General features: G+C 44.1%; 1 protein-coding gene across 7 annotated transcripts in view; it reads right to left on the reverse strand.

Moving 5' to 3' along the window:
• MAP2K5 (mitogen-activated protein kinase kinase 5) overlaps window positions 1-14,920 on the reverse strand; it is a 235,857-nt gene that overhangs the window by 40,786 nt on the left and 180,151 nt on the right. For 2 of the 7 annotated variants that reach the window (XR_012073230.1, XR_012073229.1), the window contains one exon: window positions 738-992. The exons of the other annotated variants lie outside the window; for them this stretch is intronic. The gene's annotated coding sequence lies outside the window, so the exon portion shown is untranslated. The remainder of the gene's footprint in view (window positions 1-737; window positions 993-14,920) is intronic. 7 annotated transcript variants of the gene reach the window in all.

Genomic DNA, 14,920 nt, shown 5'->3' on the forward strand with positions numbered 1-14,920 from the left:
TTAAAATCCATGTCTCTTGTGTATCTCAGAGGAGAATTTTCTGAGATACAGAATTCTGACTAGTGGGGCAGGGGTCAGAACACCACAAACATGGGAGCAAAGGAGTCCTCTGAGAGCCTCCAACGCCACAAAAAATAAGCACGCAGGCAGTTAACATCCCAGAGAAGGCAAATGAACAGACCCGACAGGGTTCACCACACTAGAGGATTTTTAAGTACACTTTTCTCATTTTTAAGCAAGTAAAATTAGCAGTTAGTTTCGATCAGGACGTAAAGAACCTCCAAGAACCCACTTACTCTGTGGTCTAATTCCAATCTGTGCGAAGGAGGGAGAGAGGCTCACAGTACAGCTGCCCCAGCATCTCCAGGGTGCCCAGGACGGAAAGCAGCCAGTCACCGCGGGGTTAGAGCAAGACAGAACCATGCCCAGGGTTTCAGAGGATCTCATAAAGTCATAGCTGCTACTTATCAGAAAGTTCTCTGTGAAATGTGGGCTCAGGCCAGACGAAGAAAAAATACATTTCGAAAATGTAAACACAAAGTAGAGAAGCAGTTACACTAATAACTCTCAGTCCTGGCTGAAACGGACCCTAAGTTGCCAATAAAATCACTTCCTTTAAGACCCTGGGTGCGAGCCTTCATCTCAAGGGCTTTTTCTGGAGATGCTTTCCTGCTGAACTTCTAAGCACAGAGGTACAGAACGAAACAGTGGACACGACCTTAACCCAAAGCCTTGACCTGAGTGAGAGTCTGGTCCTGAATCAACTTCAGAGTCACTACAGGGAGACAGGCTGGATCCTGGTACGGAGAGGCAACCGACGCATGAAAAGGGCTGCTGTAAACCATCTCAGTAAGCATTTCTGCTCAGCACGGAGGACAGCCTCCAAGTCACAGACGTTTCCGGGAACCACCCTTCTGCTCAACTGGAACTGCAGCGTGGCACGCCGGAGAACAGAGAAGGACAGCGCGCAGGAAGTCTGAGTGATGCCTTTGCTGTGTGAATAATGAACAGTTCAGGAAGGTCAACCCATTACAACGGAAGCTATTTAATTATTAATTATGCACAATCTATGAGCAAAAGGACAAGTTCAGAATGTTTAATGTATGCTAACTTCAGCCGGACGCTCTCTGGGTGTTTTGTTATTAGCACTTGTCAGCGAGGTACTCAGGCATTAAAAAAAGGTAAGCCGCAGAAAATCTGGAAGTGTGCATGTGTGTGAGTGTGTGTGTGTGTGTGTGTGTGTGTGTGTGTGTGTGTGTGTACTTGCAACGAGGTGGGGGAGGGGACGGGAGAGAAGGAGGACCAATTTCAACCACAGTGGCTGCTAGTTCACATGCAGGGCAAGGGTACTTACTAGCACACTTTGTGATCTTCAGTGCGGGCAGGTAAGTTGGATACTCCAAATATAGAAACCATAAATGAGAAAAATGCTTTTGAAACGACTGAAAAGGGAGATCATTATTTTAAAGACACAGGTTTTTTTTTTGTAAACCATGTTTCTTGGCTTTGAAGGGATCTGTGTCATTAATGCCTGTGTGCATGCATGCATGTGAGTGCACACACACAGACACGTGCATCAGTGCACGTAAAACTGGTAGCATCTGAATGACTTCTGTGGATGGGATCGCTGTCAATTTCCTGGTTGTGATTTTGTACTTTCTGAACTGTTACCACTGGGGGAAACTGAGTGAAAGGTACACGGGATCTCTCTGTATTATTTCTTACAACGGCCTGTGAATCTAAAATGATGTCACAATAGAAAGTTTAAAACTAAAAAGGTCAGGAGCTATTTTTTTAAACTCATGAGGTTCAGATTTTTAGCGGAGCCCTGCTTTGTATAATGGAGAAGCCTGGCATACCTATTCAACTGGAAAAAAGTTGCCGGACTCTTGCTTAAAAAAATACACCTGAGGACTTCTTTTTTGCCTTTAATTCATAATTAAAGATGAAAATGGAACCTGACAATGATGTGGTGGTTAATTCAGACACTAATAGGGCATAGACATAAAATACTGTATAAAAATAATACAAGCATTATTACTTATTTATTGGGTCATTCATTCAAAAATTTTCTAGACACACTACCATGTCAAAGGCACTAGGCTGGCACTGGGGATGACTGATTCTTAATCCGTATCCTGGAATAATCTGTGTACAGTTCAGGGGGTTAAGACGTGCACGCATAAGAGTGATGGGGAAACAACTGTAGGAGTCCGGAGGGCCGTGAGACACCGTCTTTACTCTCTGATCGTCTTCCTTCCTCACTTCCACAGAGCACCTGGGGGATAAAGGGACCTTGAACATCTTAATCTGTGTCATGGCTCCTCCTCTTTATGCAAAACAGACATTCCTTCAAATCAAGATTTTATACTTGTTGGCAGTAAAACACAAGGAAGATAGGAGGACAACTTCTCAAAAATCTCAAGGCGTTGGCCACGCTGGTGAATTCCGAGGTCAGCTGTGCTGTGGTCAGATTAAACCAGGCAAGTTAAATGAAATACAGCCAGCCTTTGAACAGTTTTTAACTACCTATTTCTAGACCTCTTGGTGTCGGGCCATCGAGCCAACAGGTGATTAACATCAGAGAATCGCCTGCAGTCTGACCAGCACTGAGTGTTATGCTCTAACATCTGAAACGTAAATCTTTTAATTCAAGTCTGATATTCCCTTGGCCCTGGTGCAACGATCTCTGGTCCCACACACTGGGGTTCAAACTGGCACAGCCGCCTGGATCGCTCCACTTCCGTCCGCAGTGCTGGGGTCAACGGCTGTCTGCCTGTGATTCCAGTGGCTTCACATTGGGCAGGACAGCATTTTGCCTTGCCAGATCCCATACTGCTTTGTGACTCTCCATTTCCCCCTGCCTTCCAACAGCATCTCTGTGAAACAGCAGAATCCACAGGACAAATATGCTCTTGACTGGGGAGCAAACCTAGCTCATCTGGGGAGAAAAAAGACACACAAAAAACTAGACCATCACCTTTAAAGATTTCCACTGAAGCCAACCTACAAACCAAAAATTTACCTGGTCAAAGGGTAAGCCAGTGATAGATTCTGGGAAACTAGCTTAGTTTTAATATTTTGAAGGTCCTGGATGTTCATGTCTGTAAGTTTCTGTAACAGATGGCAGCCAGGGAAAAAAAGGCCATCGCATCTCATTAGTGAGAGAAAGGTGGGAAATGGATGGCCAAGTGCTCAGCCAGAGAATGACTCGGACCCCTTAAGATATGAGTAAACCAGAAGTCCACACTAGACTTGCACCAGGCCAGTCAGTGCTTGTTCAAAACACGTAGTTCACTTAAAAATGTGGCCAGCCTGTCAGGGTGGAAAGCCAGTATTTTGACACGAAGTGTATTTTTGATTTTGCAGTGCAGGTGGAACTGGCCTAATCTGCAGGGTGTTATGAGGGACAGCGCTGAGGTGAGGGAGAGGCTTTGACGTTAGGAAGGCCTGCGGATGGACGTGACCCTCCTCTTACTCATCCCACTCCACATCAAGCCCTGAGCGGAGAGAGTGAAAGATGATTCAATTTCCACACCGGGTCACCCCATGCTCTGGGTTGCCAGACGTGACGAATTACATGTGTGGGCATTTTGGTGTGAAGTTCTGTCCACTGGGTCCTGGCTGACAGTAGCAGCTCATTTAACTCGACTCAGATAGACCTGGAACCAGGGGCAGAAGGCCTGAATTTTCACCACTGAAACAACCACCGTCCCCAAAAAACCTTTAAATCACGGGAGAACCAACTATGAGCCAAGTGAACATCACAACCAGATGGCTTAGAAAAAACACAAAATATAAATGAACTGGTCTAAAGGAATCTCTGAAATCTCAGACGATACGAATTTTTTTCCGATTTTGTTTTTCTCCTAAATGTTTTGGCAGTTTTTCAATATCAGGATAAAAGAGAAGAAAAAACAAAGTTTGTCATTTATATCAAAACTAACCCTTTGCCTTTTTGTCATTTAAAAGATTTACATTTACTTAGAGATTTTCGAAACACATGGAAAAAGATCTTGGTGTTTTATAAAATTCCTTGAAAACAGGTAGGTGGAGAACAGGAAAATGAATTAATCTCTTAAACCACTTTAGTAATTGCTTCCTTTTCAGAGCCAATGGACATCTTTTTTCTCTTTTTATTTTAGGTCTCTTGTTGGTCATAAGCTATAGTGCACAGTATTACTCAGAGGTGCCTGTATGAACAGCACACTCAAACACACACACGCACGCACGCTAACACCCACAGACACCTCTTTCCAATGGCTTAGGCAGAGCAGCAAAAAAACATGCTTGTCTCACACCAAAGGGATTTCATTTACAAAAGTAAAACCCCTTATTGTCCTCTCTCTCTCTCTCTCTCTGTAGCCTCCCAATGCATTTCTATTGCTTTTTCATAAAACACTGCTGCAAATAATCAAGCATGACCATTGACATCCACGAGATTGAGTTTTAGGAACCATTAAATGAGCTCACCCTCGTGGGAAGCTTCCCGCTCAGGCTGGTCTAAAGGTAATTATTCAGCAATTCCTACCTGTGGTTTTACCTTGTCCCTGGTACAGTGTTTGAATTTCATACACTGGTAAGGTCAATTTCTTTTTTTTTTTCCACAGGAAAAGCCCAGCTACACATGTTGGATCCAGGACCTAAATGATAATGCTAATATACACACTGGCGTTTCACCAGGTTCTACGTGCAGAGGTGCTGATTACAAGCGATCTTAGACGAAAGGTAGATCATAAACTGTATTGAACAAAAATGCAAGAGGAAAATCTAGGGGTGAAGGGAAACTCTTAACAGTTTCCTAAATGAAAGGAGTCATTCCTCTCTTCATAGGTAAAGGATTAAGAGGGAAAACAAAAACAGCTGAGCTACACCCATGTTCCCTTCAAGGGCGAGAACCTGGCAGGTCCGTGTCCTGAAAAATCATCAAGCCATAACACCATCCAGTGGGACTCCTGGAACTCGCTGCAATCCAGAGTCCACCACTGCCACACCGTGTGCCTCCTGAATGTTCATTCGACTGTTAGTTAAAATAATTACTGCCAAGCTACGGATACGGGGAAAGAGCTTCCAGCGGCTGAGCGGTGCAGGAGCGTCAGTGGGATCTGCTTACACAAAGGCTATGTCAGCTGGGACTCAGAGGTTGAAAGTTACATGTGAGACTGTGCCCTACCTGGTTCCACGCGGTGAACACAAAGAGAAGGGAACTGAAAGCTGGCTGAAGGAGATCCCGCATCAGTTTAAAATGAGTCAGTGCGAGAGGAACAAAGAGAGGGAGACAGGGAGGGAGGAAGGGAGAGGAAGTGGAAAAAACCAGAACTACATACTGTGAAATGCACAAGTTCAGTTAGGACGTTCATCAGGGTTTGGAAAATCAGAATGCCATCTGCTGCTCTGGCCCTCAGAACATCAGGGGCCTCGTGGGCCCAGACGCTTCCATTTCCAGGAGGAAGGAAGGAACCCACCCTCCCTGGAACGCTGCCTCCATTCCGGAATGGAGGCAACACCCCAGCCGACCAGCTTGGAATCTCTATTTGAGAACATTTGCGCTGCTCGCAAACGGGCCTTCCCTGGTTTAGGGGAAATTAACGGCAGGCGAAATGGTTACAGCAACTGGGCAGTGAGGCAGACCCGAGCCCCAGCCCGAGCTGCTCGGTAACTGACCCTGGCGTCCAACTTGGGCTCGGGGTGTGCAGGTCCCATCATGCTGGACTAAATGAGCATTGTCCTGAGGCTGGGTAGGACTGCACAATAGAGCAACACATGTTAAGTGACAGCAGCCAAAACCGGCCCCACCAGGCGACTGTCCAGTCACACAACGCTATTCACAGCCTTTCACCACCAAGAAATTGATTCATTAATAATACATCAGGCTTCGTGGGCAATCCAAAGAAAACAACACAAAGCTACTTGTTCAATGACTGCCTAAGGATGCAGATTTTTTCCTGGTTTAAAAGAACCACCACCACCAAATCTGACTTACTGAGCTCAAAGTCAGGGATGTTTATACTGATATTCTGACTAGTAAAAAAGAAGAACTTGAAAGGTCTATCCACTGAATTCACTCACTAGGAAATGATAAACATACAGATTTTTTTTCAGCAGTAGCTAATAAAATCTGATTTTATATAACTGAATTAAAAATATTTTTTTCCCACTTTAAGTGACTGTACATTCTTCACATTATCAGGAAAACTGCTCTTGTTTCTTCTGTTACTTTTTTTTAAACTTACTTCTTTCTTTCTCCTCCCTCCCAGCAACTCATAAATATGAATTAAATATAATTATAAATGAACAGAACATTAACTTCTGGATTACTGCTGTGTTTTGGTAGAATGTTAATGTCATTTCCAAAGAAACAGTTATTACCAACAGAAAAAGTAATTACTAAAGGAATCATGGCCTTAATGCTAACCTATTTTCAATTTTCAAATCAGTCAAACTGCATTAATTTAAACATACTGGACTCTTCGAAGGAGGTATCAGATTTCTAAAGGGTGCCTTGCATAAAAGAGGGAGTGTCGGTTTTCAGGCTCCCAATTCCATAGCCCAGCGCTACGAGGCAGAGGTCTGGTTAACAACGTTGCTGGGGGACCGGACTATTGTGTATCCACTTGTATTAACTTACCGAGTTCTAATGCCTCCCAGTCATTAACTCATACAAGTTGCAAATAACATAAATCCCACATCATCAACACCCGTTTAAGCGAGTGGTTAGTGTTAGTCACTGCGGTCGGAGGCTCCAGGCCTGGCCGGGGTCATCAGACAGCTCCGGCCATCAAGCCTTGTGTCGCTTTAAACCACCTGCCGTTATGTGCTGTGAAAGGAACAGGGCATCCCAGGATGCTAGCAGCACGGGGGGGGGGGGTCCCTTTTTACTTTTTGCCAGAATTCTGGCTTCTGAAGTTAGCAAAGTCCCTCAGGGGGAAAAACTGAATATTGTTTCCTCAAAAGTTGGTTAATCCCACTTTTTGAATTCTAGGGAGGTATTATCAGGCAATGATTTTCACGCCCCAACTCTCCCATCCCCAAATCCTAGAGAGCACTTGCTAAGTTCACAGCCCAGCAGCTTCTCAGTGAACCAGTCCAAAAGTGAGTGATTCTGCATGAACACATTTTTTAAGATAACAGTGGTTGAAGAGGCAAATCTTCTGTATGTAAAAACCTTTCTAAGAGGACAGATGCTCCTCCCCGCCACCTTACACAGAATATGCAGAACAGAATTCAATTCTTAACGACGTGAGTCATTCCTATAAACTGAACTGTGTAGTAATATACCTCTGCCCTTGGGGCATGTCTGCAATGCTTCCTGAGCTGTCTTCTTCCACAGTTTTTAAAATAATCTCTCTTTCATGCCAAAATGTTCAGCTGTCACTTTTTGTTTCTATCAAGGATAATTATAGTGTAGTAGAAAGAGACCAAGCCTTTGCCCCTCAGTTTCCTCTTCTGTAAAATAGAGTCTTGTGGGAAAGTGACATGACATTGGGAAACATTGTATAGACCATAAAGTTTAAGGCTAGACTTCTGAATTTTGATAAAGGACCATACGTATTAGCTAAGTATCTTCCTGATCATATACTCTCTACTACTTTTTGGATTTGTTTTTCTGAGGTCTTGAAAAAAGTAGTAATAAGTTCCTACAACCATGTATAAATTTCATTCCATGAATATTTAGGACTGACTGTCTTGGGAAGACAGAAATGAAAAGCCCGGAGTGTTAAGAGTCTAGTTGATAAACTTCCTAAAATTGGGTCTAAAACAGGAATTAGGATGAGGTGCTTGGTGCTGTCCAGTGAACAGAATGCTAATTATATTCTTCCCACGAAGTGTGTCTGCGCCCCATCTCAGCGAGGGCTTGGCTGCCCAAGTGGAATGCTTCTCCCATGACCCCGCCTCTCCACCCTCCCCTACATCCAATTATGCACCAAATCCAGTTTATTCTATCTCCTAAATACCCTTCAAATATGCTAACTCTGTCCTAATTAAAACCCCTATACCTTTGATCGGGCACATTAAGTTCCCAACCATCCTTCCCAACCCATCTTTCACAACCCTGCCAGTGATTTTTCTAAAACACAATTCTGGTTCTGCTGATCCTCAGCCTAAAACTCTTTCACCTCCCACCCCTCCATTCCTGCAGATGCCTTCAGGCGCAGTGTGTAAAGGTCCTTCGAAAAGTGGCCACTGTCCCACCTCTTTTAATACTGTGCCAAGCACCGCAGTCATACTGAACTCTCCCCGGGGCCTCGGCTACCTACCTCGACTGGCCCTTCTGGCTTCCCGTCTCATCACCCCTTGGTACCCGTAGAGCCCCCTGGTACCTCATCACCCCCTTCGTTATCACCTCTCTTCCCTGTGCTTCCCCAGCACCTTGTCCACACCTTTAATATGTCTCGAATGTTTATAGCTTCAAACATCATTAAAACACCTTATCATTAGTACCCATTTATGAGAGGGGCTTAAATAACAGTCACTGTGCTCCTCCCAGGACCCAGGCCGCCAAGGCTCAGACCACTAACATGGCCTGGCGTCTAGGCTAGAGCAAGCCGCTCACACATGGCTGTTGGCTGGCCTGTCTCCCTGACTAGAGCAGACACTCTAGTGGTGGCCATGGCATCTGATTCACTCCCGATCCCTAGTACCTAGCTCCGGGACTGGGACAGGTTTACAGAATGACTGTCTGCATCATCATGGGTGGTTTTCAAACTATAATCTATGGAACTCTAAGGACCTTTACGAGGGTGCTGGGGAGGGGTGGGGACAGGGTGGAGATCTAAGCTTCCTACCCTCTGGTCAAACCACAAAGGCTTCAAAGTCCAAAAAAAATTAATAAATAAAAAATTGAAACATTCGTGTGTCAAAGGACACCATCAAGAAAGTGAAAAGACAATCCATACAATGGGAGACAAAATTCAGAGACCATATCCAGACTATATAAAGAACTCCTACATCTAAAAAAATAGTAATAAAAACCCCTTGAATTTAAAAATGAACAACAGACTTAAATAGACATTTCTCCAAAGAAGATACTCAAGTGGCCAATAAACACACGAAAATACACTCAACATTATTAATCACATGGGAAAAACGAAATCAAAGCCACAATGAAAGGCTGCTTCACATCCATCAGGATGACTGTAATTTAAAAAAAATAACGAACAGATAGAAAATAACAGGTCAGTTGATGAGAACGTGGAGAAATCTGAACTCGCATAAGCTGCTGGTGGGAACCTAACATGGTGCAGCTGCTGTGAAATACAGTTTGGAAATTCATCAAAAAGTTAAACAGCTTTTTCGTATGACTCGGCAATTCTACCACTAGGTATAAATATCCAACAGAACTGGAAACATATGTCCGCATGAAAACTTGTACATGAATGTTCACAGCAACGTTATTCACAACAGCCAGAGAGTAGAAACAGCCCAAATGCTTATCAATTGAACAGATAAACAAAAATGTGGTATACCCATACAATGGAACATTATTCATCCACAGGTACATATGAACTATCAATACATACTATATAACATGGACGTACCTTGAAAACATGCTAAATTAAAGAAACACAATGCAAACAGCCAGATACTGTACGGTCCAATTCATATGAAGTGTCCACAGCAGGAAATCCAGGGAGACAGAAAGTGGATCAGTTAGTGGCTGTGAGGGATGAGAGCGGAGAGAGGAACTAGGAGCTCCTGTTAACAGGTACTGGGTTTCTTTCTAAAGGGATGAAAATGTTCTGGAACTGAGCTGTACACTTCATCTGAGTGAATTTCATGTTATATAAATTATATTTCGATAAAAAGAATTTCAAAGAAAAAAGAGAAAACACATATGTTTCTGGACGATGACCTCTGAACTCAGCCGTCCTTTCCAGCTCGATAGGATGTGCCTCAGTAGAAGACAAGACAAACTTAGAGCACTCTCCGTTTTACGCAGGACTAGCCCTGCTGGAAAAATCCATATTTTAATTTACTTCAAGGAGCGTTTACTGCGCTCCTGCTTGGGCCATGATCTCTTCCAGGTGTGGGGATAAAGCCCTGTCCTGGATGACTTCATGGTCTAGTGGGAGACGAACTCGCCGACTAAATTTGATTCAGTATGATTAACAACTATAATAAAGCTCTGTAAACACGCTATGCTGAACTCTGCCCAGCCCTGGGTGGGCGTGTGGGAGGATGGGAGAGGGGGAAAGGCAGCAGATCACTTCTGAGCTGGGCCTTGGAGAACGCTTAGGCATTTATAAAAGCGAGGGGTCATTCCAAGCAGAGGGAGGAACCCAGCCCCAGGTATGAAATATGGGGCAGCTATGAAGACTAATGTTGAACCCAAAGTGAGGCTGAAAAAAAAATGGGTGTGAATCTCAAATGCTGTGCTAATAATAATAAGCTCAGTTATTACCCTACAGGTGCGGGTGGGGCGCGGAATCCCTGGTGAGTTTGGCAGGCTGAGATCTGGAGTTTTTAAAGGCTAATTCTGTGGCGGTGGGGTGTTAGGACAAGGCAGGCAGAAGAGCTCAGAAGCATTTTAGGTTGTATGTGGCTGTAAAGCAGACTCCTTCCTCCTTTTCCTCCCTTTCCCAGTCCTCTGTTTTCTCGCCCCCTTCTCTCTTCATGCGCCACCCTCTTCTAGAACAGAGATGCTAGCTGCCTCTAGGTTTGCCCCGCCCATGTGGAAGTGTCTAGCTGTGTGATCAGCCGCCACCCTCTTCTTTACTGAGCTGCCAGGTGGGGGCTGGCATCAAACACGGCTTCCTCCCAGCACTGAACATGTTCGCTGGCATTTCTAGAAAACATCGGAGGAGCCGTCATGTCTCAGTGAAGAGTCCACATGAAGCCTCTTGCAAGTTCAGGTGATGGGGGCGTGGGTGACTGTCCCCATTCGTGGCCCTTCTGAGTACCACTGTGAGTGATGTGCATACGCCGGCCAGGCAGGTAACAGTGGAGGCTCTCCTATGTCTTCATTACATTTTGTGATTAAATATAGTCATAACAACTCACAGAAGGCACAGACTTTTACAAATGGGATTTTGTAACGATGGGCTACTAAATAAGTTTGGGGGCCAAGAGAGTCTGTTCCCATCTTAAGCAAGCCCCCTTTGCTCCTCCTCATCAATGAGGACCCAAGGCCAGGCCCCAAAGCAACACCACCCCCACCTCGTCTTGTCCATCACTCTGCTGGGCACTTGCTTTCCACCGCCCCTCCTTCTGTCCCTACTGCGGCATCCGTGTCAGTCCTTTCCGAGCTGCAGCCCTTACAGGGAAAGCCATCCTCTCCCCCACCTCCCAGACTGGGGCACACAGGTCCTCTTCCTAGAGCTGGGCTTCACTCTGGCTCTGCCTGTCTGTGGGCCTGGAACCCTGGCACTGCCGCAGTGACTCCACTGTCCTGAAGATGTCATATCTAAGAAACTGTTACCTAATCTAAGATTCACACCACTGTTTCCTTTTAAGAGTTTCATAGTCTTAGCTCTTACATTTAGGTCTTTGATCCATTTTGAGTTAATTTTTGTAGACTATGTGAGGGAGGGGTCCAAATTCATTCTTCTGCATGTCAATTTCCAATTGTTCCAGCATCATTTGTTGAAAAGATAGATGAATATTTCACCATTAAACAGTCTTGGCATCCTTGTCAGAAAAAACTGATCACGGACACATGGGTTTATTTCTGGACCCTTAATTCTATTCCACATTCTGTCATTATGCCGGAACCACGCTACCTTCATCACTGTAACTTTTTAGTATGTTTTGAAATCAGGAGGTTTGAATCTTCTAACTTTGTTCTTTTTTTCCCCAAGACTGTTTTGGCTGCTCTAAGTCCTTTGTATTTCCATATGATTTTGGGGATCAGCTCTTCCATTTCTGCAAAAGAGCCCACTGAGATTTTGACAGGGATTGCTCTGAGTCTGTGGATCAATCTGGGGAGCACCAACCATTTTAACAATATTAAGTCTTCCATTTCATGAACATATGATGTCTTTCTATTTATTGAAGTTTTTAATTTCTTTCAATGATGTTTTATAATTTTCAGTGTAGAAGTTTTTCACTTCATTTGTTAAATTTATTCCTGAGTATTTTACTCTTTTTGATGCTAATGTAACTTGAATTGTTTTAATTTCACTTTTGGGTTGTTCATTCTGGGCTACTAGTTTATCGGATTAAAACTGATTTCTGTGTGTTGCTTTTATATCCTATCAAGCAGAGGAGACTTCTGATCGGGTACCAAACATGACTTATATGAATTCATTTTTTACTAGTAAAATGAATAAATAAACAGAAGTATAAATCAGGGATTTGCTAACTGTCCAGCTGAGTACCTACAGATGTTAGACAGAAACTTATTTTTAGCTATGCTATGCTTGAAACATATATATACTCAGAGTAATAATCCATTTTTTCTGGCTATCATATTTCAGACAACCTGAATATTCTGAAACATCTGTGAACTAAAAAATGGTTCACAAGAAAGTTTCAAGCCCTTCTGTATGATGTTTACTTTTTTCCTTCCATTTATTTTAATTCTTATTTTTCATTAAAGTGTAGTCAGTTTACAATGGTAGTTTCAGGTGCACAGCAAAGCGATTCAGTTATACATATACATACATATGTATATATATATATTTTTTTCAGATTCTTTTTCATTACAGTTCATTACAAGAAACTGAATATAGCTCCCTGTGCTATACAGTAGAAATCTGTTATTTATCTATTTTATATATAGTAATGTGTATATGTTAATCCCAAACTCCTAATCTATCCCTCCCCTTCACCCCTGGTAACCACAATTTGTTTTCTATGTCCATAAGTCTATTTCTGGTCTGTAAATAAAATTTGCATCTTTTTTTTTTTTTAAGATTCCACATGTAAGTGACATCAAATAGTATTTGTCTTTCTCTGTCTGACTTACTTCACTTCATATGATGATCTCCAGGTCCACCTATGTTGCTGCAAATGGCATTATTTCATTCTTTTTTTATGGCTGAGTAGTATTCTATTGTGAGTATGTATCTTTATCTAGTCATCTATCGATAGGCATTTAGGCTGTTTCCATGTCTTAGCTATTGTAAAGAGAACTTCTGTGGACACTGGGGTGCAGGTGTCTTTTCGAATTATAGTATTCTCTGGATAAATGCTCAGGACGTTTTTTCTTTCTTGACCTTGCAAACTTCTACCCATCCTTTAAGACCTAGCTTAAATGTTAACCTCTCCCGAGGGCCTGCTCCTAATCCACCCCTAGAACAAACCCTCGTGTCTCTGAGGTGTACAGTATGCACCTTATACCAAACCATAATGCCTCATTTCCATATCCTCATCTTCCCCAAGGCTGTGGACTTCTTGAGGGGCAGGCTCAAGGGGAAAATCTCCACTTCAGTCTTTGCAATTCCCAGCACCTCAGTCTACTGACGTCCACCACCACCTGGCCCTGGCCAGCATGGGATTTGGCAACTCAGTGTTCTGTTCCCACCTGCCACATAAGCAGTACGGCCAGTCCTTTGTTGCCAGCGAAACTGGAAGCCCAGGCACTGGGAGAGCATGAGATGGCTACATAGCTTTTTGAGTCCAGAACACTGTATTGGCCCAGGGTTTGGGACTGTGTTTCTGTCTCTCTACCCTAACCTGCAGTTGGACTGGGTGCCCTGCCTAGAGGCCCAGTTCTCTTTAGACCTGGACGCTGTCCTGAGCACGGCCCGGTCAACTTGGGCTCGCGAAGAGCAGGTGCTGTTTGATAACTATCTGTTGAATGAACGAACACAAGCCCACTCATTTTACTTCATCAGCCTCTCTCTTCTCAGATCAGTGTGTCTGACCTTACACATACCACTTGGATAACTGATTTCATCTGTCACCTCTTAATTTTGCTAGGGTCACTCTCAGGAGTGCAAAGACTGAAGACAAGGTGGTCAGATCAATGGGGCGGCAAGTAGCCACTGACAAGACTGAGGAGTAACCACAGAGAACGAAGGTGATCACGAGACAGAACACGAGGAAAGCACCAAACAGAGCAGCACACACGTGCAGGGCCATTTAGTCTGGGAACCAATGACTCTACACACCTCAAGAGGCCCAAGCACACCACTGAGTGCCGAGGCCAAACACACAGGCAAAACGGTTGGTAAAATTCAGCGAAAGAACAAGGCAAGACCCTCAGAGTTCCACAGCCCTCGAGGGCATCGATGCATCACCGTTTATGTCAGCACCGTGCTCAAAACGGGGCCCTGAGTCGTCAAGAAAGGTTAAGTGATATTCACTAGAGTTTGTCAACAAGCTGCCAGGAGCCAAATACATTCTAGAAACACTTCTTTCTAAAAATGCGGATTTTCTCGTTGATGTCTGAGCTTAAAGTAGTAAGTATCAGTTATCCAGAGAGTAAGGGCCACATTATTCCCCGAAGATACCAGATGGCTAAGGCACCACGGCACAGGGACACGTATCACTTACAGTGAGTCCAAGTGCCTCATCACTCAGCTATTCAGGGACTTGGAGAGGGCCTGATTATATACGGATCTTAAAGTAAGACATGCTTTTGCCAGAAGAACTATGAGGCACAGATGGTTCTGAGACAGCACTCACATCCTGAGTCAGCCAGGTCCAAGCCCGACAAACTCCACCCACCAACATTAAACTGGATGGTCCCGAATTCTCACTGCAGCTCGATTCACCGGCTACCTTGGCTACCCTTCCGGTTCCTGTTCTGCGGTGCAAGTTTCATGTCCATGATTCTTACTCCTCTGCGTAACTTTTGGTGTCTTCTACTTGGCTCTCTGGTGGCTGACTCTGGCTTTGTCCCATGATTCCACCTCCTGACTCCCAGCTGCCAACATTCACCTCTGGCCACTCTAGGGCTGGCTCCTGTCCACCTGTCTTGTTCTCGTTTTTATTCTTTGCCAGGCCATGCTAGGAGGTCAAGGTGCATCCACAC

This window comes from Vicugna pacos, chromosome 6, assembly GCF_048564905.1.
Source record: "Vicugna pacos chromosome 6, VicPac4, whole genome shotgun sequence".
Classification (NCBI taxonomy): Eukaryota; Metazoa; Chordata; class Mammalia; order Artiodactyla; family Camelidae; genus Vicugna; species Vicugna pacos.